The 12,024-nt window shown below is 41.0% G+C and overlaps 1 protein-coding gene across 2 annotated transcripts in view; it reads left to right on the top strand.

Moving 5' to 3' along the window:
- The first annotated feature begins 241 nt into the window (after positions 1-241).
- LOC123758463 (retinoic acid receptor RXR-alpha-B) overlaps positions 242-12,024 on the top strand; it is a 298,618-nt gene continuing 286,835 nt past the window's right edge. For both annotated transcript variants that reach the window (XM_045742907.2, XM_069322697.1), the window contains exon 1: positions 242-404. The gene's annotated coding sequence lies outside the window, so the exon portion shown is untranslated. The remainder of the gene's footprint in view (positions 405-12,024) is intronic.

Below are 12,024 nucleotides of genomic sequence, written 5' to 3'. Positions count from 1 at the left end.
GAGTGTACACGTAAGCTTGCCAATAATACAATAATAAAACTACAATGAGTTATGAGCGGCTATATAGGGCCTCCCCGGCCTCCCTGACCCGCTCCGCTAATTATAGATTTCTGACGTGAGAATTATCATTTTGAAGAATAACTGTATTTTCCAGTTACTAATAATTTTATATAAATGTATTAATTCATTAATGATATTAATAGCAGGATGGTAATGGCTAGTTGTGGTTGGTCAGTCATTATTTAGTTGAGACTCGAACGTTTAGGCCCGTCGGCCATGTTTTTATTCTGTGTTTGTCAATAATCTTTTTCGGTATTGGCGGCTTTCTTCACGTTATATTGGTCCAAGCTGAGGTCCCGAAGGCGTGGTAGCCGGCACTAACGCTTCCTCAGCAGTAAAATAAGGTAGGTGGGTGTGGGTATGGGTGGGCGAGTGGTGACAGTGTGGGGCAGGGGGGCGGCGGGCCCGGGGTCAGCTGTGTGGGGTCACCACGACCCCTGACAACCCAACCATGACCCCACACACAACTCATCACCTCGTTATAGGAGCAATTTGACGTGTTTGGGTTGTTAGATTTAATGTTTAGATTAGGGACGACTGGACACCCTTGTTACCCTGACACTAAACTCCACAAATTGTCATTAATTGTATTGGTGTCATTTGTGTGTCATGTGGCACTGCCTGACACGGTGCCACCTCTCGTGACACTCTTGGAGACATTGTGCTCGTCTTGGCCAGATGGCTTGATGTCACGAGGCTTGCCCTACTTTCTATAGTCTTTGTCCACTTGTCTTAGATTCCCTGGATGTGTTAGGTAAGGTTACTTTAACTTAGGAGTAAGTTGGAAGCTGTGCAGTATTATGTAGTAAGTCTTGTGTTATCTGGACTACTGTAGCCAAGCATGGAGGCTTTGTCTTCAGAAAGACAGGTCTTGCTTTGGAGAAAGTACAACACTTAAGTGACAAAAATCATTCCAGAACTAAACTGCCTCGACTACCAGGAACGGTTGAGGGCGACGAGTCACAATAACGTGGCTGAAGTATGTTGACCAGACCACACACTAGAAGGTGAAGGGACGACGACGTTTCGGTCCGTCCTGGACCATTCTCAAGTCGATTGTGTGAATCGACTTGAGAATGGTCCAGGACGGACCGAAATGTTGTCGTCCCTTCACCTTCTAGTGTGTGGTCTGGTCATCGGTTGAGGGCCTCCGGGGCTGACAACGCTGCACACCAGACATGGCGGGGCTCGTCTCCTCCAAACGCTTAAAATACTTGACAATTTGGAGGATGATGATCCAGACAACTAAAATATATTTTTTTATTTTTATTTTATTTACCTCAAATCAAATCAAAGCAAATATTTATTCAGGTAAAAGTACATAGAAAATTAGTTACAAACATAATGTTGGATTTATATATAGAGTTAGTACATACAATACCTAAAGCCACTAATACGCATAGCATTTCGGGCAAGGTGAGGTGGGGAAAAAAACCACTTAGACTAACCTTAATAGTAATTGAGCTTAAAGTATAAATTGTGTTAAAAGGAAATAAAGATAAAAAAGAGGGGAACATGGTAGAAAATAGCTCATTATTTATGTTTTATTTATATTTATTTATAATGTAATACTATATTATAATACTATAATATTTATATATACAAGAGTTGTTACATTCTTGTACAGCCACTAGCACGCATAGCGTTTTGGGCAAGTCCTTAATCCTAATGTTCCCCGGAAGACGACCTGATAAATCGTTTAACAACCAGGTACCCATTTTACTGTTGAGTTAAACAGAGGCTACAGTTAAGGATTTTCACCCAGTAAATCTTCCCCGGCAACGATACGAACCGAGGACAAAGCGCTATATATATATAATATATATAATAGGAGTACCACCTCGGGTGCAAGTGTAGGGACTCACAGTTTCGAAGAAGAAAATAAAGAGTATTCAGAGAAGACCTTGTGGATTCTCACTGAACACTTTAATCTTTTCTTCTACCACCCCTATTCTTTTTGTATTTTGTTTTATTTTATTGCATTGCATTGCTACAGTTTACAGAGAACACACACATATATATAACAATATAACGATCAGTGTTCGAAGACCTCGTCCAGCTCTTCGGAGGTCGGGTGTATAATATATATATTTATTTCACACAGTCTTCCTGTCCTTCAGCAAAATGAATTATTATTACTGTATTATTATTTGCAGTATCTAACTCTGTTAATAAAAGGTATGATATACAGTTAGTAAATTAATAATTCTAGTTTAATATACATTTGATAATGGAGTCTACAATGTGGGAACTGCTTACAATGAATGATAACATCACTTATAGAAAAGAACAAAAATAAGCATATTTATATGGAATAAATACATTTCTGCTGCAGATAACACTATGTTGATAGCACAAAACCTGATTAAATCTACAGTAGGTTTACGAAGTTGAATTGCAAGTAAACTGACTTTGTTATTGAAGTTGATCTGACATTTAAATTGACATTACCTTTGCTGATCTTACATCAGATTAACACAGTGTGTGTGTGTGTGTGTGTGCTATTTTGCAGGATGGTGCAAGATACTTTACCTGTATAGTGAGGGTGAAATATTATTAATGTTCTATTAAAGGTTGTTCTGATTTTGATAAATATTGTTGTATTTAGGGAAACAAAGGAATTTTTATACAGTAATTACTTCTTCTGTAAAGGATTTACATGCCATAATATTGTTATTTATTTAGGAAAAGCAAAGGAATTTACATAATTTATTCTACTGTAAAAACTTTACACTTTATAGAACATTTGGTTCCAAGTTGTTGGGAAGATGAATCTTTTTAGGCCTATAAATTCTTCCCTAGTTCCCAACTGGTGGGTTGTGACCCCCCTTAGAGGACTTTTGAATATTACAAAAAGTAGGACTGTTCCCTAAAAGGTTGAGAACACTGCTTAGGTCAATTTGTGACCATCCCTAGGATGCAACACACAATAGTTGCCCTATTCCGGATACAGTACCTCTTTAATACTAGGTGAACACATGGATTAGGAGACATGAGATGTTCCCAAACACGGCATATTACAGTGTTTTTGTGTCTAAGGTTATGTACTTTCAGTGGGCTATATTTGCCTTTGCGTTAACTTTAAGTAAAATGCAAGGTATTCAATAGTGCAATGGAAGAGTAGTTTTTGCAATGTATTGTATTGTAAGGAAAACAAAATGTGTGTGTGTATATGTATATATACAGTGGTACCTTCTTTTACAAATTTAATCCATTCCAGGAGACGGGTCGTAAACCAAAAATTTGCAAACCGAAATTAATTTTCCCATAAGTAATAAGGTAAATTGAATTAATCCGTTCCACACTCCCAAAAATGGGAGTGTGGAAAATACAAAATACATTTCATACATAATACTACAAATATGTTGTACTACAGTATGTACAAGTTATATCTTACCTTTATTGATGACTCTTGTTGGCGTATGAAAGATGGTGAGGAGAGGTGGAGGACAAGAGGTGTTAGTGTTTGGAAGGGGAGTCCCCTTCCATTATAATATGAGGCAGTGATGACTTCTCTGGGGTACACACTCACTCACTCACTCACTCACACACACACACACACACACACACACACACACACACACACACACACACACACACACACACACACACACACACACACACACACACACACACACTCTCACTCTCTCTCTCTCTCTCTCTCTCTCTCTCTCTCTCTCTCTCTCTCTCTCTCTCTCTCTCTCTCTCTCTCTCTCTCTCTCTCTCTCTCTCTCTCTCTCTCTCTCTCTCTCTCTCTCTCTCTCTCTCCTCCCTATGTTTTGCAGGCATACCACTAGGACCTGGTTTTGGCTCACTGCTTGCTTGTCTTACTAAGAATCTGTCTTAAAGATATTTGTTTTTCCCCCATGCCTCACAACACTATGAATATCAATTCTTTTTCTGAATTTCTCAGACCATCCCTTGCTCACCTTAAATGCTTTCATATCTGCATCACTCGTTCCTGGGGTTTTCTTTACAAGATCTTTATGCACTAGCCTTACTTTTTACAAAAGATGGCCTCGGAAATGCTTTCAGAGACCCATGGCATGATGTATATAATAACTACTTTACAGTACTTTTATGTTCAAAACCAAAAAAGCAGTAAAACAATTAAATTCTTTACAAAGAATTCAAGCACGATCATCACTAGGTGGGGGGGGGGGCACTGGTAAACAGAAGCACACTTCCTTTGCCAGGAACCACACGCTTGGTCAACCCATACGTGTATCAACAAACTTATTGCCAAGCGAGGTGAAGGTCGCCAACCGAGTTGAATTTTACAAAGAAATTCTGATCGTAAGGCAGTGTAATGCAGCAAAAAAATGCTAAATGTGTAAATTAAAATAGATACTCAGTATCTAACACTTCTTGAAATTAATGAGCAGTCAACACAATTATTTTGAAGACATTTTTAAACAAACAAATGTGTGTGTGTGTGTGTGTGTGTGTGTGTGTGAATTTTCATATATTTTCAGTGCATGTAAGAAATCAAAATATAGAATATGGAAACATTTTTCACCTGCCCAGAATTGAAAGTCAAAACAACCAATGCACCAAGCTACAGTCTTAAGTTCAAGTATCAAACCAGCTCGCTGCTCGTCTCTACAACAGGGACGGAAACAATTTCACCTCATGCGTACAACCTCTCTGAGGAGGGTGGAAGGAGGCAACACAGGCTACACTTCGTGTCATGATCTAATGTAAACGTTGGTGCCTGATGCAGGAAACACACTTACACTCTCGCCTGACATAGACCACTCATACACTCTCTACTCTTCCTCAAGCTATGTCATGCATAGATTGACTTAGTACCCCATTTTATATAATTTAAAAATGCAAATTGCATTATTAAATCAGATTTATGCATGAAACTTGTACTACGGTTTGAGATGATGTCGGGCGCCTGACAGCTGAGTGGACAACACTTCGGATTCATAGACCTGAGGTTTTGGGTCCGATCTCCGGTGAAGGCGGAGACAAATGGGCAAAAAGTTTCTTTCACCCTGATGCCCCTGTTACCTAGCAGTAAATAGGTAACTGGGAGTCAGACAGCTGCTGCGGGCTGCTTCCTGGGGGTGTGTAACAAAAAGGAGGCCTGGTCGAGGACCGGGCCGCAGGGACGTTAAGCCCCGAAATCATCTCAAGATAACCTCAAGATAAGATACTATTTTGCCTACTACTGTGCTATATAAAAATATAAATCTTGTATCATTTTAATTGCTCTTCACTACATTTGCCTTAGCACTAATGTACAGTAGCCATTACCTTAATTTCAAAAGCAAATACATGCCTACATAGTAACTGTAATATGTCCACATGTTTTAATTACGTGATTTAGTGTTGATTAATTCTGTTAACTTCTAAATTACTGCAAGTTTGCAGTATGTACTTTGGTCATTAGTTTTAGTCATTTGTTAGGATTGTTCCCCCTGTAACTTTTAAATCCCTACAAATTCCCAATATATACCTCATCCACTTTTATTACTGTTAGCCTTCTGCTGTAACTGCCATCCCTGGCTGTTTTGTGGAGTCTGGGTAGTGTATAGCTGCCATCCTGGCTGTTTTGTGGAGTCTGGGTAGTGTATATCTGCCATCCTGGCTGTTTTGTGGAGTCTGGGTAGTGTATAGCTGCCATCCTGGCTGTTTTGTGGAGTCTGGGTAGTGTATAGCTGCCATCCTGGCTGTTTTGTGGAGTGTGGGTAGTGTATAGCTGCCATCCCTGGCTATTTTTTGGAGTCTGGGGTAATGTATAGCTGCCATCCCTGGCTATTTTGTGGAGTCTGGGTAGTGAGTAGCTGCCATCCCTGGCTGTTAGACGATGTGGAAAACAGAAACATGTCATTAGATGAAAGGTACTCCTTCCGACCTTTGCAAGTCTCTGGGATAATAGAAATGTTAAAAAAATAATTTAAACCCTCAGTACTCACAAGACTAGAGAGAGAACATGTCACCTGCTGCGTTGTCACGACTCCACCCCGGCGCCTACTTGACAAAGATATTAATGAATTATTCAATGATGTTAGTGATGTTTTAATCATGTGATGGGAATAGGGGTATGTGGGCCACCTCGCTGTCACCTACACACATTTGTTTAAGCTTCCAATCTAAAACTTGTATTTTTTCCCCGTAATTTATATACTCAGTCTTTTTGCATATGTACTGTAGTACAGTATGTATACAGAATTATTGTGAAATTATGATTAATAAACAAAATTTAAGTTTTTTGAATACTTTTCTGGGATTTCTCTTGGTAGCTCCCTGAGGTTAATTATGGTGTCATCAAGGAGCATCTCCAGTGGTGGCTTAGTTGAGAGCTGTTTGTTTGGTGCATTTATTAATTCAGTAATTTGGTGGGCAGATGGGCTCATCAAGTGTCTATTTGCCCCCATGCCCCTTTGGCCATTTTGTTTTGATAGTGTTACATTTGTTAAAACTTTTTGTAAATGAGGTCGATTGTTTTGTGTACCATTTTTTGGTGCTTCTTGCCCTGTAAAGGAGGCAAAGGGGCCCCATTTTCTATTAAGGCGTCGCTTGGTGGTCTAGTAATGGACAGTGCATAAACTAAGAGGAGCTATGGAAGTGATGCCCAAAAATGGGATTTTCATTTCATCTGGCGTCAAGCTGAAAGCAGCCACGTCCAACAGCCTGGTTGACCAGTCCAGCAACCAGGAGGCCTGGTCGACGACTGGGCCACGGGGATGCTAAGCCCCGGAAGCACCTCAAGGTAACCTCAAGGTAGATGCTCTAGGTTTTCATTTGACAGAAATATGTTGATGTTAAGAATAAACAAGGATCATCGAGCAAGATTAGTCCACAAATTAACATACTGTATTTATGAAAGACTTACAAATGTCTCAGATCCCAAACTTTTTATTACTCCTGTAGTAGCTTGGGGAAGAAACTATTGATGTATTTTACCCCTGTATAGTCAGTAGAGGGGGGTCATGATGACCGCACTCTGGACTAAACTCTGCCCAGAATTGGACAGACTGTTGTTTTGCAGCATATATTGATTTGTTTCTTTACTGTTCTTTGTCCTAAAATGGTTGGTCTGTATGTTTAGGTGTGAACATGGGTAGAATTGGGATGATGTGCTCCATCTCCCAGTGAAATGATATGGCTCCAAAATCAAGTCCACTAAGTCTGGCCCCATCGGAGCATAACATGCTCCAACAAAGCTGTACAGTAAAACAAAGTAGTGTTTGGTATTATGTTCCCAAACTTGAAATAACCAATTGAAGAACTCTGTGAATTTGGGAATGGGCAATAATGAGTACATTATTGGAGGAGTAACCTTCAAAGTGATGAGAGGCTGTAGAGCCAACCAAGCTCCTTGTAAGCTGCTGGGATAAAGTCCTGTGAACTTAAGTGCTGTAAATATGTAAATAGATAAACTTAGACTTATATACATAAGCCTAAAAAGAGCATTGAATGGTTGAAACTGGCAACTGATCCTGTGTTTTGTGAAAGCCCTGAAATGGAAACCTTACAGTAGTGCAAAATCTTGCCAACCAGGTAAGATAAGGTAGAAGTCTAAACTAGAATGACTATATAGTTGCAAACCAATAAGGAACAGTGATTGGGACTCTCAAAGTTAGAAGGATTGTTCAACCATAAGACTCCATCATTAAAACCTTCCTTTAACATGCAAACTTGAAGGACTACCTGGATTGGTCTCTGATATTAACCCTTAATTAAGCTGCGCATGGCATATATATATATACACGACAGGACCCGATGGTACCATAAGTTAAATTTCCTAAACTTTTTCTAACGCTTTCCAATTTTTTGTGCATAATTTGCTAGGCAAACACTCCAACTTCGTCTAAATTATCACCAACATATCTTAAAAAACAAGAAAATGAAAAATAATTATATAATTTAATATTGAAAATTTAAGATTTTCAGATCAGCTGCAAAAACATTAAATATCACCAGTTGTTCATTAAGTGTTGTTATGCTCTCAGAATAGTATATGATCTTCATTTTAATAGATTTAGAATATAGATTTTCAGTTTAGTTTACTGTAAAAAAATTCGTCAATATGACATTTGAAATATGCACCAAATTCAGACAGCAAAATTTATAACTCCAAATGTTTAGGGTTTATGAAAAATCCATTCTATTAGAATTGTAGAACAGACAGCTGTGCACACTATATGTAAAAATGGTGAGAATCGGCGAGAAACTGGATTTTTTTAAGCTGACTCAAAGTTGAAACTCTAGTTTTAGAGATAATTGATGTTGAAGTTATCGACAATGTAGTTCTAATTAATTTATTTACTTGTATGTTTTAATAAACATTGTTTGGCATTCGTACTCGAATATGTGAAAGTTGTAGGTCAATGTGTGTTGGAATGAAGTCAAGGAAAAAATCCCCCCCCCCCAAAAAAAAAAAAAATAAAAAAGTATAGGGATAATTATAATTATTTAGTGGATAAAGATGTATACTGTACTTTATATAAGTGAAAAAGACCTAATCTGGTCCCTAATCATCAAAACAACCTAAAGAGATGATGAAAATAGTTTGAAATTTGTGAAAATATCAGCCAAAAAAATTCAAAGTCCCAAGTTCTGCCAGTTATGACCGATATATTTTTTTACCAATTTAAATCTATTTTCACATAGTTAGGGACGGGTATGCATTCTCCAGGATGTAGCGGGTACAACAAAATCAGATAATAAACAAAGTAGAAAAAACAAAAAAAATCTCCCCCTAAAAAAAAGAAAAATTGTGGACATTGGTGAAAGTAAGATATTACAAGTGGACAATGTATTTGTATGATATATAACAAAATAGGGCTTAATAACATACTCATTATTATTGGTGTTATTATGTATTACTCAGCAATGCTATAAAAGCACCAGCTGCATATCCACTTTGTGGACATGTCTGACTACGGTACTATTCTTCTTCTTTGTGCGTCGGACATCTTATTACTGCATTATTACTTGCATCTCCTTATTACTGCATTATCCCTAAATTCCCGTTAATAGGAGCTGTTCTCCTTATCAACAATTTTTTTTTCTTTTTAATTTGTCTAAAATCCATTTCTGAAAATACTTGGGTGAAACTTTCACGACACTGAAGCCATTAAGTTGGAGATTGGTTTCACATTTAATATTAATTTTCACATTATTCAAATATTTTTTCACCCAGCCCCAGCTTATACCCCCCTGTTACCTAGCAGTAAAATAGGTACCTGGGTGTTAGTCAGCTGTCACGGGCTGCTTCTTGGGGGTAGAGGCCTGGTCGAGGACCGGGCCGTGGGAACACTAAAGCCCCGAAATCATCTCAAGATAACCCATTTACAGCCCATGCTGTAGCAGTGTAAGGGTTAATGCAGAATCACATGTAGATTTTTGAAATGGCAATTAGCATTCAAGCACATATCTCTTGAGAAGCTCGGCTTCTTGCCTCCACATTAACAAGGTGCCACCATGTAGGCACAAACAGGGTTTTACACAATTGTGTAAACCCCTGGTTTGTGTCTCGGAGAGACTACAGGATCCGTTGCTAAATCAGGATGATTTCCCGGTAGCAATTATTTTGACCCTGTTGTAGCTCAGTCGATTAAGGCAGTGTCTGGGATCCTCTCGGACGTAGGTTCGAACCCTCGTCATGGCCCTTGTGGATTTGTTCATTTGATGCATCACGCTATTGTGATTTGCGTGTAATATTCGGCCTTGGATTGCTTGGACAGGTTAGCTTAGGTTTTTAGTTATCTTCAATTTTTTTTTGAATGACATTTTGGCTAATTTAATAATACAGAAGAGGAACATTTTATGGGTCCACAACCCATTTGTGCACACTTGACCAAATAGCAGTTTTAAACAGTGCATACTCTCAGTACTGAAGGATGAGCTCAGTGGTCACAGTAAAGTTACATTTTTGTTCTCGACCCAAATGTAAGAGGAATATTTGTGCTATACAAACGTCATTGTTATGGTACCTTATAATTATTAATTTGTTTTGTAGGGGACAGGATGCCTGTATATATAGGCTTGTATCGAGGTCCCCCACCTAAGGGTGAACTATTGACCAGGATGCAACTCTACAACAGTTGCCTAACTCCTGGGTGCCTATTTACTACTAGGTGAAAAAGTCATTGGGTGAAAGGAAACATGCCCAACCATTTCTGTCTCGCTCGGGAGTCGAACCCAGGATCGCCAATTGTGAGTGAAGAACGAAGTCAACTGTACCACAATCAACTCGTGACAAGGAAGTGTGGTGTGTGGGAGAGAGAGAGAGAATGTAAGGCAAGAGAGGTCATGGTGGTGCTGCAAGTTATCCTAATCCTGTTGTGGATTTTACTGATGTTATTCTTTTGTCCAAGAAGTAAACATTATAAAAATGTGAACGTGAGATAGTTTTATATAACAGTGCCTAGGACTAAAACTTTTGTTTATGCGCCAAGGTAATATTCTTAAACAACGATATTTACCTCGCAACTTGCAACTGTTTTATTATTAATGGTTTGTGGAAGAAATATACGAGTATCCCGTGAGATAGAGGCATATGGAGAAAACGAGACGTGTTATGAGGGCAGACTTCAAGAGTGCTGTGATGAGAGTAAATCTCGGCTGTACTCGTATTATCAGTGTTGTGGTAGCCTTTTGCTTGTCTCTGAGGGTGTTGACGAGTGAATAGAGAGGTGTTAAATAAAGGAAATGAAGGTCAAGTTAGACATGACGCACCCAATTAGGAGAGTGGAGCGGTCGGGAAGTTATCTGGCCTACTTGTACAAGGTGCCTCTGGTTGCTGGGAGAGGCAAACAGCCACACCCATCCACCCACTTGTTCAAGGTGCCTCTGGTGGCTGGGAGAGGCAAACAGCCACACCCACCTACATTCACAAGATGCCTCTGGAGGAGGGTGGGAGAGGCAAGCAGCCACACCCCCCCCCCTTCCCCCAAGCTGCAGGAAGGCAGGCAGGCTTGGGTCACATGGGTTAGGACCACTACAAGCAAACACCCCAGGTTGACTGACGTCCTGTATGTCTCCGTCACGCTAAGGTGGGCGCTATGCCACGCAACGTGTGGACTCCAACACGCCGCTGGGAAACACCTGCGAGACGCCGTGCGGGCGCCGCTAGACGCCGTGCGGGCGCCGCTAGACGCCGTGCGGGCGCCGCTAGACGCCGTGCGGGCGGTGTATGGAGGCAGAGTGGAGAAGTGAGGTGTAAGGCGGGATGGGTGTAATTGTCCAAGGTTTCCCCGACCTCGGGAAGGAGCGGTCACCCGCCCCTTCCTCCACCTTCTCATTTATGTTGGCATGGTCGGCCAGCCGTGAAGCCTGCCCCCAGGTACACCACCACCCCGCCACCCACCTGCCCCCAGGTACACCACCCACCTGCCCCCAGGTACACCACCACCCCGCCACCCACCTGCCCCCAGGTACACCACCACCCCGCCACCCACCTGCCCCCAGGTACACCACCCACCTGCCCCCAGGTACACCACCACCCCGCCACCCACCTGCCCCCAGGTACACCACCACCCACCTACCCTCTCATAGTAATGGGCATGATCATAATATAATATTTCTGAAGTCATTATATTTGTGAACGATTCCTATGGTAAACCACGTGGGACCTTTACACTGTTAACAAAGGTGTACAAGGATAGTAAGTGCAGTGAATGTTGGTCCGTCGCCAGGTTTCCCTCACCGGGTTGGTTAACTTACCTTATCTTATCTTGAGGGGTGTAGTCTAAATACTGTGGGTATTGTGAGCTGGGGTGGTGTGGGGACACATTGGGGGACACTGGTGGGTGGTGTGGGATACATTGGGGGACACTGGTGGGTGGTGGTGTGTGTGGGACACCGGTGGGTGGTGTGGGACACTGGTGAGGTGTGTGGGACACTGGTGGGTGGTGTGGGACACTGGTGGGTGGTGTGGGACACTGGTGGGTGGTGGTGTGTGTGGGACACCGGTGGGTGGTGTGGGACACTGGTGGGGTGTGT

Source organism: Procambarus clarkii, chromosome 11 (assembly GCF_040958095.1).
Source record: "Procambarus clarkii isolate CNS0578487 chromosome 11, FALCON_Pclarkii_2.0, whole genome shotgun sequence".
In the NCBI taxonomy this organism is placed as follows: Eukaryota; Metazoa; Arthropoda; class Malacostraca; order Decapoda; family Cambaridae; genus Procambarus; species Procambarus clarkii.
Note: the sequence above shows the minus strand (reverse complement) of the source record. Positions and strands in the feature narration are given on the sequence as shown.